General features: G+C 38.4%; 1 long non-coding RNA gene across 1 annotated transcript in view; it reads left to right on the top strand.

The window, feature by feature from the left end:
- The window catches only part of LOC114678234 (uncharacterized), a 118,242-nt gene that overhangs the window by 31,355 nt on the left and 71,372 nt on the right, over positions 1 to 15,515 (top strand). The window contains exon 3 of the long non-coding RNA XR_003729523.2: positions 3,205 to 3,252. This is a non-coding gene — a long non-coding RNA (uncharacterized LOC114678234). The remainder of the gene's footprint in view (positions 1 to 3,204; positions 3,253 to 15,515) is intronic.

The following is a 15,515-nucleotide window of genomic DNA, read 5'->3' as shown; positions in this document are numbered from 1 at the left end:
GTATATTAACTTAAATTCTCTTCTGTCAGATATTTGTATCACATCCTTCGTGTTTACATATGAAAACTATGAGACTCAAGAGATTAAGTAGCTTTCCCCAATTCACACAGCTAGTACATATGTATTAGGATTCAAATCCACATGTATTCAATTCTTGTATTTTAATTACAATACAAACCTGTCCCATTTCCTTTCTGCTTTGGCTATTCTCTTTCCTAATAATTCTCAGGTTTGATTGTCAAGTTACTATCCAAGAGCAGAATTCTTCCTGGAGCCTCCTCACTAAAGAAGTTCTCTATATTTATGGGTCATTAAGACAAGGACACCAACTGAGAACTGGTACTAATTGCTTGACCACATATTCCAATGCAAAGTGGCAATGCCGATGGACCTCTGTAGAAATGGATTTTTTTAAAGTAACTTTCAGCAAATAAATAGTATCGACTCTGTGACACTGACTGAGCTTAAATTATTCTCAAGCATAATTGATGACAAACAGAGACACAGAGATACTGATTTTTTTCAGTGGACACACTGCTGGATCTGTATTAGGTCTAGGCACATGCTTAGGGCTGTAAGAGTTGGAGTTATAAATGTGTTATATTTACAGCATAGCATGATATACTCGCAGTATTCTATACTGAAATAGATCTTAAATTATTGATGTTTGGTGATGATACACATTTCAAGCCTCATAGGCCTTAGGCCAAGACATTGAAGTCATGTGTTCCTATTAGGCTGTTTATAATAGGAAATACAGTATTCTTCTGATTTTAAACTCTCAAAGCAACAATGAGAGGAACCTAAGGAGATGGGCAAGAGAGGAGTTGAAGATGCTAATTAGCTGAGAATAGAGGGTATCTGTGAAGTCTGTCTCCAGCCATGAATCCCCTGCCTACGGTTCCTTTTTGCTCCAGTACAGCTGAAGCTGCTAAAAAGCAGACCCTATGCTAGGAAAGCAGGACGTCAGGCCTTTTGAATTTAAAAACACACTCGAGCTGCTTTTACTTGATTAGCAGCATTCTCTTTTTGGTTGACTAAGAGATAGTCATTGATGGAGAGGAGAACATTAAGAAATGTAAGTTATAATCTCTAACCCAAGAAGCCCAGTGGAGGTGGGGAGTCGGGCAATGTTTTAGATAGGTATAGTGTTTAACACAAGCGCTTGTAAAATGTTGAGTGCCACAGTTGTGGGGTGAAATTTCAGAGGAAGGGTAAAGCATGTGATCTCACATGCTATATTCTAGTCACAACAATAGCTCATAGGTATAAGTGAATTTTTCAGAGGTTCTATGAGTGTGTGTGTGTGTAACTTACATTTTCTTTTTGTGCCACTATCTCCTTATCTATTTTTTAAAATCATTACTAATTTCAAAAAGCCTTATTGTATTAAACGTGAGGAGTAAATGAAATAATTTATATAAAGATTTCAGTGCAGAACTTGGCACATGGAAGATTCAGTAAATAATACTGTGGCAGATATTGTTGATTGCTTACTTAATATTCATTCACTCCTTCTTTGCTGACAAAACTCCAGATTGGGGAGCAATGTGCCCAGATAGACGCTCATATTTCAGTTTCCCTTGAGCCAACAGTAGCCACACAGCTTCATTGCTTGGTTCTGTGTCCTTCATTGCTTGGTTCTGTGTGCAGCTGTGCTTAACATGTGGTAGATGGAAGTCTCCTAAATGTTTGGGGAAGGTTTTGCTTTCCTATTAAAAGGGGACACATCTGCCTGGTATCATCCCTGTCTCATTTTTCTTTCCTTGAATGTGGATCTAATGTCAGGAGCTGAAGCTACCATATGTGACCCAAGTTTTGGGGCTAGGAAAATGATATCCCAAAGTATGGCACTTTGGCATGCTGAGTACTTAGAACTAAAGGAGATGGGAAGGCTTTAAAAGCAAAATCGTGGCTGGGTGTGGTGGCTCACACCTGTAATCCCAGCACTTTGGGAGGCCGAGGCGGGCAGATCACAAGATCAGGAGATCGAGACCATCCTGGCTAACACGGTGAAACCCCGTCTCTACTAAAAATACAAAAAATTAGCCAGGCTTGGTGATGGGCGCCTGTAGTCCCAGCTACTCGGGAGGCTGAGGCAGGAGTGGCGTGAACCCGGGAGGTGGAGCTTGCAGTGAGCCAATGCCACTGCGCTCCAGCCTGGGAGACAGAGCAAGACTCTGTCTCAAAAAAAAAAAAAAAAAAAAAAAAAAAAAAAAAAAGCGAAATCTCTCTCTGACCTTCTCCTACTCTCTTTCTCTCCTGAAGCGAGTCGTAGAATTCTCTTGCCCAAGGTGATGGGTCATAGACACTAGAACCCTTTCCCCAAAGCAAGCCATAAAGCTTAGAAAGGTCACTCTTTTCTCTTCTCCCTTAAAGAACCTCATTTCAGAGGGGTCCTGACCCATATCTGGAAAAAAGGAATTCTACAGAAACCCAGAAGAATCTAGACAGGACTTACTAGGTTTTCCTCTCAGTCTTCTACCACTCAATCACCTTTTTTCGTCTAATCGCATTTCAACATGGATGTCCGCTCTTTATCAAACCTAAGCATAAAAATAGACAGTTTTCGCCGGGCTCAGTGGCTCACGCTTGTAATCCCAGCACTTTGGGAGGCAGAGACGGGTGGATCACCTGAGGTCGGGAGTTCGAGACCAGCCTGACTAACATGGAGAAACTTTGTCTCCATTAAAAATACAAAATTAACCGGGCGTGGTGGCCCATGCCTGTAATCCCAGCAACTCGGGAGGCTGAGGCAGGAGAATCGCTTAAACCTGGGAGGCAGAGGTTGCAGTGAGCTGAGATCGCGCCACTGCACTCCAGCCTGGGCAACAGGAGAGAAACTCTATTTCAGAAAAAAAAAAAAAAAAAAAAAAAAAAATAGTTTTCCTTGGGTCTTTTGGTCTTCATTTCTGAAGGCTCCTGTGTCACATAAAACTTTGATTAAACAAATTTGTCATGCTTTTCTCTTGCTAACCTATCTTTTATTATAGGAGGATCAAACGCAGCACTTACGATGGGTGAGTAGGTGCTACGTTTGATCCTCCTACAACATCAAGTTATCACACCCCTCTCCTGCCCCTACAGTTTCTGGTACCCAATGTGGGGTCCTTGAAACACCTGACTCACAGCAGAGCTTGGGACAACTGACAAAAAATCAACCACAGCAGCAACAGAACACTTTTTTTTTTTTTTTTAGCTAAGGTCACCTCTCCTGGATCTCTGCCTGTAGTGCCCAGTTAAGAATGGAAGGTAAGCATTTCTGTTTATCCCTTCCTTCCCAAATTCAGATTAGCAGGAAGAAATCATTTGTTTAGATTGTGTCTTTTGTGTAAATTTGGTTTGGAAATACATATTTGTTATTGGTCTTTTCCTTTCCAGAGACAGCCATTTCTTTCCCGTTTGTCTTGTTCTGTGTCCTGAAGATTTGGTTTTATGATCAGTGAGAATATTCTCTCCGGTCTCCGCCAGCTGGAGGGTGCAAGTATCAGTTTACATCAGGCAGCCAGTCCAAATAGACTGAGAGCCTGAATGTTTTTTTGCATGTCGTGCCAGCTCTCGGGGGAATTTGTCTTATTAGAGGTTTCAATTCGTAAGGGGCGTGTTTGTTTGTTTGTTTGTTTGTTTGTTTTTCTTTTGGTCTCAGCCTTCATTGCTTAGTTCTGTGGCAACAAAAGTCTTTCTTTCTTTCGACTATCTTTGGGGGATGATTCTGGATCTTGGGAGGACTACATCTTTTTGCACCCTCTTTTCAGGACATCTCTTTCATCCTTGGTTAAGTCATAAAAGACTTACTGATTTTGGTTCTGAGTCACTTGGTAGGGGCCTCAGTTTAAAAGCATAAAAAAAAAAAAAAAGCCACAAGTAGTTCAAGCAGTAGCTGTTTGTTCTGGCTGAAATCTGAAAATAAAAGATTCGAAAAGTTTTTTTTTCTTCAAAGAGCTCTGTGGTCAGAAGTCTGATTAATTGAAAGCTGGTATTTAAGCTTTACTTTTTTTTAAGGCCTCTCTGTTCTTGCTATTGGATATTGCTTCTTCCATGGGGACTTAGTTGACTGAAACTCCTCTTGTTGAATCCCTGCTAACTATATGCTCAGTCCTTCTGTTTTCTTTCTTGCTGGCATGATTTTTTGCTGAGGAAAATGTAGAATATCATTGGTTTTTTAGGGGGGTGGGGAAGGGGACTTAAAATCTTCTTAAACTGGCTCCTCTAAAACCCTTTCTTAGAAGGACTCTGGTTTTTGTGGCCAGACTTTTGTTAGGCTCCTAAACCTTCTCCTAGGTCCATCTGTGTATGTCCTTGTAAAATCCTGTAGTAAATTCCCATAATTTTAAGTTACCTCAGCATTCATTTTGAATCTTCCTCTGTGTCTCACTTAATGGACATGCCTGAGCCTAATTATCCTCCCAGTCAGGGCTCTACCATAGAGTGGCTATCTTGATAAGCCCATCTCTCTCACTAGAGAATGTCTATAAACACTCTCCAGTGATAACTCAGACAAAATTAGAGAAAAATGTAACACATTCAGTTGTAACAGAAATGGATAACTCGTCCACTCAGATGGGTCTTTGGAGACATTCAAACAGCTGTAAGATGACTCCTCAGTCACCAGCTTACAATCTAGTTTGTAGCCTCCATAAGATTGGTCTCTGATAGTAGGCTTTCTCTGTGCCTTTGATATGTAAATTTTCTACACTTTTCTCTAGAACTTGATAGTTACCTTTTGCAATACAAACTTCAGGGAGATGACTTTCATAGAAAAGAGGGAAAAAAAAACTATTTGGAAACTGGTCAAATGAAAAATTTTAAAAGCCTTCTCCAGAAGAATTGATAAAAAGCTGTAGCCATCTCAGTAGATAACCTTACCTAACCCAATTTACAGATCCAGCTAGTGAGCTTTAAATTATCGAACCTGGCATGTGGCTAAAAGTTATAGAATAGAAACTGTAAAATATGCTTCTGTCTGTATGTTTATATCATTACATCTAATACAGACATACATTTTTGCCTGGGTTTTCTGTACAGACAGGTTTATATTGTCTCTGTTAGATGTTTAAGGTTATAAAACTAGAAATCTAGCCTAAAAGCAGAATGCACAGTAAAAAATGAATTAATTGCTTAATGCATGTCAGTTGCAAAAAATAAATAAATAAGAGGAAAGAACATGTTTAACTTTTTAGTTTCTTTGTGTCTGTGATTTTTTGATACTTCTCTGATTTGTCAGCAAAAAAGATAAGATAATGGTTAGCATTATTTAATGTGTCGTAAAATTTTCATAAACAGTTCAAGCATAATTCTTAAAGACGAATGAATTAGATGAATGTGAGATAAAAGTCTATAAGTAAAATTTTCAATATAATTATGCTTTATAACATATGTCTCCTTAAGAATAGCTTCAAAAATCTTTTTTAGTAACTTAAAACCTTAATGTGCGATTAAGTAATATGTACTTACTACATGCCTCAGTAAGGTAAAATACTGAAACATTAAGTACTAAGAATAAGTTTAGGTTTAAATATTTTAGCATCCTGTTTTTATATGGCATAGAGAGCTACATATATCTGAGCCTGGTAATAAGCATGAAAAATTGAGGAAACATCTTTCTGGAAATTATAAAATGGTAAATGCTGATGTAAGCCCATTTACAATACTTGCTAGTTTTCATTAGAAATTAAGGTTACTAGAGTTAAAGATTATAATTAAAATATGTTATTAAGCTACTAGAAATTACAGGCATACCTTGGAGATGTTGCAGGTTTGTTTCCAGATCATTGCAATAAAGTGAGTCATACATACTTTTGATTTCCCAGGGTAATAGGAGTTATTAAGAAATTATTTTAAGCAAACAAAGAGGAAAGGGGGTCTTTGGGAAGTTTTTGTTTCTTTTAAGCAGCTCCAGAAACATTTTTTGCCTAGCAGGAAAGCCCTGGTTCTTAATGTTCTGGTCAGCAAGCTTTGATATGCAAATGAGCCCCTTAGAAACTGGGTCCACCAAAACATGGCAATTCCTGCCATCTTCTTCCTTGCCCCAACATGTGCCAGGCAACATGGCTGCCCCCACATATCCCGACGTGTGTAGGATGTCAGGGTGCCCTGCATTTGCATGTTGAAAGACTAGGATGGGAGGGCTAAGTTTTTCACAGCTCCGTGAATGTGAATAACCTGCCTGGTTGAAGCAGCCCCTGAGCCCTATGCAAATCAGACACCACCTCCTCCAGCCTCCTCATACAAGCAGCCACTTTGCTGCTGCACACGGAAGTTTCCTCTCTTGGCTTGGGAGCCCCCCTCCCACTGTCTCTGTATGGGCGATTTTCTTCCTTCTTTCTTGTCTATTAAACTTCCCGCTCCTTAAAACCACTCCATGTGCATCTGTGTCATTTTATCAAAATCGGTATGAGACTAAGGACGCTGGTGTTCCTCCTGTCATCGGAATCGTATCACTAGTGCATATAAAAGTCATGTTTATACTCTACTGTAGTCCATTAAGTGTTCAATAGCATTATGTTGAAAAAAAAATTGTACATACCTTAGTTCAAAAATACTTCATTGCTAAAAAAAATGCTAACAAAAACAAAGTGAGCACATGCTATTGAAAAAATGATGCAAATAGACTCACTCAACTTAGAGGTGCCACAAACTGTCAATTTATTTACAAATGCAATATCTGCAAAGCACAATAAAATGAAGAGCAACAAAATGAGATATGACTGTATAGAGAACCAACTCTGAGGAAAATAAGATGTTTTTGATAAAGAAAGGCACAAAAATATTTTTTTTAAACTTATGAATATAACAAAAAGTTATGAAAGGTTTGTAAAAATTTTACCTTGTGTTACCAAAGATGACTGAGATTGGATAAATTTATATATAAGGTTTTCTTTTTTTTTTTTTTTTTTTTTGAGGCGGAGTCTCGCTCTGTCGCCCAGGCTGGAGTGCAGTGGCGCGATCTCGGCTCACTGCAAGCTCCGCCTCCCGGGTTCCCGCCATTCTCCTGCCTCAGCCTCCCGAGTAGCTGGGACTACAGGCGCCGCCACCACGCCCGGCTAATTTTTTTGTATTTTTAGTGGAGAAGGGGTTTCATTGTGTTAGCCAGGATGGTCTCGATCTCCTGACCTCGTGATCCGCCCGTCATGGCCTCCCAAAGTGCTGGGATTACAGGCTTGAGCCACCGCGCCCGGCCAAGGTTTTCTTAAAGTTAACTATTTTACACTGATCTAACTAGAATTTCTTTTTCTTAGTTTAAAATCATGAAGTTTCTTGGAGTATTGGTCTGAGAATGTGAAGTTTTTTCTCCTTTTAAATAACTTGTTAGGAAACAAATATTTTGTGTTTTATCAAGATAATTTCTAGGCCGGGCATGGTGGCTCACGCCTGTAATCCCAGCACTTTGGGAGGTCCAGGTGGGCGGATCACCTGAGGTCAGGAGTTTGACACCAGCCTGACCAACATGGAGAAACCCTGTCTCTCCTAAAAATACAAAATTAGCTGGATGTGGTGGCGCATGCCTGTAATCCCAGCTACTCGGGAGGGTGAGGCAGGAGAATCACTTGAACCTGGAGGTGGAGGTTGTGGTGAGCCGAGATCTCCCCATTGCACTCCAGCCTGGTCAGCAAGAGCAAAACTTTGTCTCAAAAAAAAAAAAAAAAAAAAAAGAGATAATTTCTTATGTTTTATCTTTATGTTATCAGGTCTTTGATAATTTTTTTGTTTTTTTTTTTGAGGCAGGATTTCACTTTGTCACCCAGCCTGGGGTGCAGTGGTGTGATCTCAGCTCACTGCAACCTCCGCCTTCTGGGCTTAATTAATCCTTTCATCTCAGCCTCCAAGTCCCAACGTGGGACCACAAGTGCATGCCACCATGTCCGACTAATTTTTTGTAGTTTTTGTAGAAATGGAGTTTTACCATGTTGCCCAGGCTAGTCTTGAACTCCTGGGATCAAGTGATTTGCACACCTCAGCCTCCCAAAATGTTGGAATTAGAGGCATGAGTCACCACACCAGGCCTTGATTATTTTTATTTTTATTAGTAAAAAGTGAGTCTTCTCAGTATTAAAAGAGCTAGGTTGTTGTTCACAATATGTAACCTCTTGCATTTGCCTTTAAAATATGTTATTGTCTTTTTGAATAGATAGCCAAGCTCATATTTAATCACATGTTTTAAACCATTTGACATTTTTGACAAACTTCCCAAAGTCAAATTCTAAATTAACTCTGTTTGACTTTGAATTAACTTTGGAATTTTTCAATTGGGTCCCTGGAAAGCTAAAAGGATGTGTCTCTTACTTTATAAAAAAGAGATATTAAACTAATAAGTCTTATCTGATATGTTAAATTATATGGGATGCACTGTCAAATAATATGATAAGTGTTGCTAAACCTTTTAAACTTATATATATGTTAATATCAACAACATCTAAGTATATTTTTGATAGAGTGTCCCAAAAATTATATAGGATTCCTAGAAATCTGTTAGTCGTAATTTTGATTATTATTTTAAAATATTGTATACCACAGAAATAACCAAAATTTTTTGTAAGTTGCATCATTTTTATAATCAAGTCTCTCACGTGATTTTATACATGGTCATTCTTTGTCATTCATAGATGGTTATTGTTTTCCTTCTTCTCTAAAAGCACTTTTAGTCAGCTACAGTCCAAACTTGCTTCTTCAGGAAGATTCATGAAAAAGACTCTAAAGTACTCTTGAATATAGGTTTCTGATAACTTAGAGAATTGGACTGGGTAAGAATTTTCAGTACTCTAATGAAGAAACTGATGGCTTCATGAAACTGCTAACCAAAATCAAACAGAACAATAATTAATTACATGGAACTAAATTAACTGATAAGAATGTTTTTGGCAGGGCACAGTGGCTCATGCCTGTAATCCCAGCACTTTGGGAGGCTGATGCAGACGGGTCGTTTGAGGCCAGGAGTCCAAGACCAGCCTGACCAACATGGTGAAAACCTATCTCTATGAAAAATACAAAAATTAGTCAGGTGTGGTGACATGCACCTGTAATCACAGCTACTCGAGTGACTGAGGCACGAGAATCCCTTGAACCCAGCAGGTGAAAGTTGCAGTGAACTGGGATCGTGCCACTGCAGCCTGGCTGACAAGGTGAGACCCTGTCTCAAAAAAGAAAAAAAATGTTTTTATGGCATTTTCTTTGAAATTTTGTTGTTTTAATACAAGTTTTGTTATTCAGATTTAAGAAATTTATTTTTGTTTAAAATATCTATAGCTTACAGTCATTTGGTAAACTATAATTTTATGACCAAAAATACAAAAATTTATATTTTTCCCTTGTCTGATTCCTTCAGAATTTAAAAATATTATTTATGAGTATTCTTACTCTTTTTTCTTTTTTTTTCTTTTTTTGAGACAGAGTCTCACTCTCTGTTGCCCAGGCTGGAGTTCAGTGCATTATCTTGGCCTACTACAACCTCTGCCTCCTGGGTTCCAGTGATTCTCGTGCCTCAACTTCCCAAGTAGCTGGGATTACAGGCACCTGCCACCACACCTGGCTAATTTTTGTACTTTTAGTAGAGGTGGGATTTTGCCTGGCTTCAAGTGATCTGCCCACCTTGTCCTTTTGAAGTGCTGGGATTACAGGCGTGAGCCACTGCACCTGGCCTGATTATTCTTATTTTTATGGCGATATAGTTATTTGCATAAATTCAATACAAATCTGTTATCCTTATAACAGGATACAAATAGAAATATTGGTCTTCTTACCAAAACTTTGTTGGAATGCCTTATTTTCATTTGTGATCAGACAACTTTAAGAAACTAGGGTTGATTTTAGAGAGCCAGTAAAGAACTCGTTGGAAAAACTAGCTTGCTACCTTAAATATATGGTCCACACAGTTACCCTTCAAGTAGGTAAAGAATTTCACTTCCTAACAGACCAAGAAACCTCAGGATATTTTGGGGACCTCAAGCAGAAATAAATTTATCCAAATTTATAGGTCCTACAGGTTAATTTTGATGGTGAGTTCTTGACTTTGGCTTCCTCAATGAGATTTCTTATAAGAAGCACCAGCAAAGCAAATGTAAAGAGAGCTTATTGGTCAATCACTATTCTTGCTGCACTTTTTAAAACAAGCAGGTCAAGTTTAATGAAACTAAACCAATTTTGCAAACAAATCAGTCTTACTCTGATTTATTTTTGGTAGAAATGGGAGTGACTGTACGAAAAAATTCTGTTTCAGAAGAAAATTATAGTGTACCTGTTATTAGATTCTAGCTCATTGTTTCTGAAGGTTTGTCAGTTACCTAAAATCTGGACTGCATTCTTGAATTTTCTAGTTTCCTCCCATTTCTGGCTGCAAGTCTTCAAATAATTAACACTAATTTTTCTCCCACTTTCTGGCTTGGAATCATTGAAAAAAATACAAAAACAAAAAACTGTTCTTTTCCTGAAGCCTAGCAAACTGAAGCTGGATCACTTTATATAGACTTCAGAGAAATTACCACAACAACTTGTATATGAAAAACCTTCACGCCTGTTGCTGTATGGACTATTCAGGAAGTTCACTGGGCCACCCCATGCAAACAGTAAACCAGGAAAATTTGTTCAAATTACCACTGCCTGCCCTTACTTCAGCTGCAGCTACTCTGAGACTAACATCTAGAAATCTTGACCGGGTGCCCTCTGGACTCAAAAATTGAGTTTAGTTTGTTCTACTAACCTTTGTTTTTACTTTGTTTCTATAAAAATGCATTAAATACTTGATTGCTTACACTACATAAAAGCCTAACGTTGGTGAAAGCTCACCTATAACATTGCCTCCTGAAATGAGATACAACTGTTAACTGTTTAACTGGACTGATCTATTCTTGAGACTGGGAGTCTGGTTTAATGGCAGAGGAGCAACACACCAACCAAATTTCTCCTCCAAAGCAAGCCATAAAACCTAGAAAGTCATTCTTTTAATTTTTCTCTTGAAGACTCTGATTTCAGAGGGCTCTTGCCCCATACCTGGGAGGAAAGAATGCTACACAGAAACCAAGAACAATCTGAACAGGCAAGCCTTACTGGGTCTCCCCTCCCTTACTAGTCTATTATCATTATATTATACCCTTTGTCCAATCACATTTCTATACAGCCGTTTATTCTTCATTGAACGTAAGCATAAAAATAGATAGCTGTCCCTGGGTCTTTGGGTGTTCGTTTCTGAAGGCTCCCATGTCACATAAAGCTTTGATTAAGTTTGTTATGCTTTTCTCTTGTTAACCCATCTTTCATGTAGAAGGTATGTAGGCCATGATCCTTATAATGGGTGAGAAAATATATCATACCTTTCTGCCCTTAAAGAAGGAATAAGAATGGAAATTTCAAGAAAATTTCAGAATGTCAGCCCAAACAACATCAACCTTCTAAATCAATACCAGCAAGCACCTATCTCTGTTTATTTTTATGTAAGAAAAATACCCCCATTTTTTGTTTCTATATTGATTCTGCCAGAAGGTCTTCCTTTCTTTGTAGCCGAAAGCATTCCTAATACTTACCTATTTTTTATTTTTACTTTGAGACAAGCATTGCTTTATTTAATTTTTATAAAATTCCAGGAGAGTGGGTAGTTTTTTCTTCTCAGTTGAGATTTTTTAAAAGTTGGTATTAAAAAGTTTAAAAGTAAGCTTTTTGATATTAAAAATAATGGTAACAATAATATAAATAATAAAATATAATACAATAGTAATATAATAAGCTGACCTAATTTTTTTGCCACTTGAATTATGTGTGTTTAATCCTTACAGTAACTCCACAGAAAAAGTACTGTTATGGTCTCTACTTTACAGATGAAAAGTATGAGCCATAGAAAGGTTACATAACTTGCTCAAAGTCACAGACTTGAGATCCAGATCTAGATCATTCTGACCACCAAGCTTATGTGCCTAATCTCATAACTAATCCTACCTGTGTTCCTGCAGTTGCAAAATGCTTTCTGTCTTTTCCAGGTCTTTGTATATGCTGTTCCTTGGGCCTGGAACAGTTTTTTTCCCCACTGTCTTTTCTTGGCTAAGTCTTGTTCATGTTTTTATACTTCAATTTAAATATATCTTATTCTTGGAAGCCTTCCCTGACATCCCTTCTTCTCTGTATGATTCTTTGCCTCTATCAGCACATGATCCATTCTTTTGAATGTTTTATTTATCTATCTCACTAAGCCGTCAGAATATTGTATTCTTGATCACTGAATTCCTTCCTTGTTTACTACCATTGTTCTAGGCTTTGGCATATAGCATACATTCAATCAAAGGGTGTCAAGAGCTGACTACCCCTTTTGTTTTAGTTTGGGTGCTTGTGGGGAGTCAAGGTTCCTGGGGAGGCAAGAGCAAAAGGAGGTTTGAAGGAAAGGAGCATGATAGGCTTCATTCTAGGGCGCCTAACAGGACCTGCATGCAGGTCATTTTATGTCCTTCCAGTGAAATTGTTTGCTGTTTTAGCATTTACTGCAATCAGCTGTAGGAGGGCTCCTTAGTCCATGATTTAAAAAAAAAAAAAAAAAAAAAAGTGCTCTGAAAAGGTAGCAATGTGTGTCTCTGGAAGGCAAGCCTAGACATGTGGTAGGAGTTAAAGAAATGTAGAATTACAAAAAAGAATCCCTCCTACGAATGTCTAAAAATGATGTTCCTAGCAGCTTTAGGTATCACAGTTGTGCAGGCAGAAAAGTAGTTGATTAACTCACTGGCATTAGCTCTGAGGAGTGGGTGTCTTGGAAAACTGCATGCACAATATTCCTTTCGGATAAGCTACTAGACATTGTTCTACATAGGCTGCACTGTGGCCCTTCAGCTCACTCTGTACATGGCTGAAGGCATACGTTTAAAGAAGTTGTCCCCCCCAAGGTTAAGATAGCTGTGCTGTGGCCATTTTGTGCCTGGCATTTAAGAACAAGATACTGAAATTTAAAATTGACTTGGAATAGAATTTCTGAATGTACCAGAATAGGCAACACAGCCCACTCCACCCCCTTCACTCTCTATACTCTACTTTCTCCTGAAGGTTTTCAGATAGCTCTTTTTCATCCACATTTTTCCTCCCGTATTCAAGTATGTGGTGAATCAGATTTCGTTCATTTAGGTGGCAGTTAGTCATACTGTGATATGGAAGCCTGCTAAGGCCACATAGGATAAGATCTCCAGAAACAATGGGATAAGAATGTGGTTTGCCAGTATTCTCCCCCCTCTGCCCCTTTTCTGCCCCTGAGTCAGAAACACTTTGAGTGATTCCCACTGTCTTTTCACTTCAAGGTTTAGAAGGAGAAATCCAGGCAAAAGGAAATCTGAATTTCCAAATGTGACTAGGTATTCCTATTACCTTACTTGAGTCCATTGATTTATCAATGATTCCATTCATTTCTCTATTTGATTTAGTAGTAATAATAAACATTTTTAGATCACAGGAATATTCAATAGGTTTATTTCCTTGTCAATTTCAGTCAACCGGTAGTGGGTACCAGGAGCAAAATTGCTCCAGATTTGTTGATAACAAATCTGAAACTGTGTCTTAGTTACCAGATAATTATGCTCTAATCCAGAGGTTGGCAAACTTTTTCTGTATAGGGCCAGATAGTAAATATTTTAGGCTTTGCAAGCCATATGATCTCTGTTGCAACTGCTCGATTTTGCTGTTTTTGGTCCAAAAGCAGCCAAGACAATACATAAATGAAATGGTGTGGCTGTGTCCCAAAAAACCTTCCTTTACAAAAACAGTCTGCAGGCTTTGGCCCACTACTGGGCCGGAGTTTGTTGACCCCTGCAATTAGCAGTGCCGTCAGTGGACAGAGAGGGATTGGTGACACAGATGCCATACATGTCTCATCCCTAATATAGACACTTACTGCATCCAAACATTTTCACTTTTACAGTCTCACTGGTTCTGCTCAACAAATGTGAGGAAGTGCAGCAGCAGGTTATTTTAGGATAGTGATGTATTCTGGTTAAGAACAGAAGCTTTGGAAAGAGATTGGAATAGGAATTTATTCTGTCACTTATGAGCTGTGTGTGCTTGGGCAGACAATTACCCGCTTAGTTCCTCAGCCACCTAATCTGTTAGATGAAGGTAGTAGTATCTCCCTCAAGCATAAAGAGCCCTTCAGTAGATGCTTGGGATAAATGCAATTATTATTATCTTCTCTTTGTATAGACTGGGGTTAAGCTACTATGATATTTATGAAGATTAAATAAGGTAGCATATGTAAATCTTATAGCATAATAGTTAATACATAATAATTTTTAATGAACAATTATTATTCATATTCCAATTTTACAAATAAGGAAAGTTTTAAATGATCAGAAAGTTCTGCCAAAGCTTTACAGTGAATAATAGTAAAAATGGAGTGAAACCTACTCCTTTGGATTCCAGAGATCATTCTGTGCCCACTAAAACTAACAAATGTGTGTTAAAACTCCCTGAACAGGTACAAAGTGAAACTCAAATAGATTTTTTTTTTTTTTCGAGACAAAATCTCACTCTGTTGCCCAGATTGGAGTGCAGTGGTGCAATCTGGGCTCACTGCAACCTCTGCCTCCTGGTTCAAGCAATTCTCGTGTCTCAGCCTCCCAAGTAGCTGGGATGACAGGCGCCTGCCACCACACCTGACTAATTATTGTATTTTTAGCAGAGATGGGATTTTGCCATGTTGGCCAGGTCGGTCTTGAACTCCTGGCCTCAAGTGATCCACCTGCCTTGGCCTCCCAAAGTGCTGGGATTACAGGTATGAGCCACCATGCCCGGCAGAAATATTTTTCATTAGAAGTGATAGTACATAGACAAATTCTAACTTTTCACTCATTTCGATTGTTAATTAATTAATTAATTTTAGTCATATATTTCTCTGTAAAATACCTTGAATTGAAACTTTTATCTTTTTTAAAGGCCTACCAAGAGACAGCTTGGCTCTGGAAATAGAGCACAGGCTTAAGAACTGTTAGAGGGAAGATATTCTGAATTGCCTTTTCTACTAGACATGTTTCATCCTTTATGAAACAGAATCAATTGCCCTAAATACCTATGCTTTATTTAACATTGATCCCATCATTTCGGCCCTGGCTTAGTCAAGAAAATGGTAGACACATAAACCAAAGTGAAAGAGAGGCTATAGATATATGACTTGTGTACTTGTGTGGCTCAAAAAGATGATATGGGACAATCAGAACCATTCCTATCATTCTCTCGTCATCTCTCTCTCTCTCTGTCTTGGGAGTTTTTACTTAGGGACCCAGAAAAAGTTGCCAGTTTACAATGGCACACAAAGTTTAAGTAGAGTTAAGGCACAGAGGATGGCAATATGAGCTCTATGAACTATTGGTAAATAGGAAGATAATCAGTAAAGAGAAATGGAATGATTTAGATGGGCAGAGAGGAGGAGTACAATTCCCAGTTAGTCCCCATGGGGTCAGCTGTACTCAATTCCTATTCTTGGATCGGTATGAGAACCTACTGAGCAGCCTTATAATACCACAGGTTCCAGGTTAATTGAACTAGATTTATGGGCCTTTGTTCTT

The sequence above is a fragment of the Macaca mulatta genome, chromosome 1, assembly GCF_049350105.2.
Source record: "Macaca mulatta isolate MMU2019108-1 chromosome 1, T2T-MMU8v2.0, whole genome shotgun sequence".
Classification (NCBI taxonomy): Eukaryota; Metazoa; Chordata; class Mammalia; order Primates; family Cercopithecidae; genus Macaca; species Macaca mulatta.
This window is presented reverse-complemented; position numbering and strand designations above follow the sequence as displayed.